This window comes from Mandrillus leucophaeus, unplaced genomic scaffold (genome assembly GCF_000951045.1).
Source record: "Mandrillus leucophaeus isolate KB7577 unplaced genomic scaffold, Mleu.le_1.0 Scaffold433, whole genome shotgun sequence".
NCBI classification, from domain to species: domain Eukaryota; kingdom Metazoa; phylum Chordata; class Mammalia; order Primates; family Cercopithecidae; genus Mandrillus; species Mandrillus leucophaeus.
Window position 1 is genome coordinate 2388972 of NW_012104621.1, and position 1259 is coordinate 2390230.

Consider the following 1259-nt stretch of genomic DNA (forward strand, 5'->3'; position numbering starts at 1 on the left):
AATTTTTGCATTTTTAGTACAGACACGGTTTCAACACGTTGGCCAGGCTGGTCTTGAACTCCTGACCTCAGGTGATCTGCCTGCCTCAGCCTCCCAAAGTGCTGGGATTACAGGCATGAGCCACCATGCCTGGCCACCAATGGTTATTTTAACAAGCAAATTACCGGGTTATAGACCTAGAAGGGACTTTAGAAGTCACGTGCTCAACTCTTTCCGAATGCAGAAATCCCTCCTCCACGTTTCCAATACACGGTCAGCCAACCCTAGCTTGTCCACTGCCACTTACTCGACAGCCACCTCGTTCTGTTCTTGGGTGGCTTCCTGAAGAAGCGGGAATCACTTTCCCTGCAACTTCCCTTATTGCTCTGGGATCCCTCTGAAGCCACCCAGCGTGTTTGCTCTCTCTGCTCCAGGACACCCTCAGAAGGTCAAGGAGAGCGAGGATATGGCCTTGCATCTACTCTGCTCCAGGCTAAGCAGCCCTAGTTTCTTTATTGTGGGGTGTGGTTTTCACTGGGATTCTGGGAGTGAGTGAAGACAGAGGTTTGGACGATATCTGCTGCATGTAACCAAAAATCAAGACTCTCTTCTGTATCCTTGCAGAGAGGTCCAGGCCAGCTCAGGCTGACCCCAGATGCTGTGAGGGTAGTAAAACATTGGCAGGCTGTGGGGTGAGGAGTGGCTGCGTGCATGTGTGTGTGTGTGTGTGTGAGAGAGAGAGAGAGAGAAACAAAAATGGTGTGAGACCCCAAACCTTCATTTTCCATAATAGGAAGTCAAGAATAATCATCTAAAATTGAAAAGTGGCCGGGCGAGTTGGCTCACAGCTGTAATCCCAGCACTTTGGGATTCTGAGGCGGGTGAGTTACCTGAGGTCAGGAGTTCGAGACCAGCCTGGTCAACATGGCGATACCCTCTCTCTACTAAAAATACAAAAATTAGCCAGGCGTGGTGGTAGATACCTGTAATCCCAGCTCCTTGGGAGGCTGAGGCAGGAGAATTGCTTGAACCCAGGAGGCGGAGGTTGCAGTGAGCCAAGATCGCACCACTGCACTCCAGCCTGGGGGACAGAGCGAGACTCTGTCTCAAAACAAACAAACAAAACTACGAAGGCAAACACAGGAAGAAATAGCTGGAGGAGTTGAGAATAGAGTCTCTCTTGGGAGCCAGATCTGGGGATGGGCAGAGGTGGGATGGGGAACTGCTGATTTTATTATAAACCTTGAGAATGATTAGGCTCCTTTTTTTTTTTTTTTTTT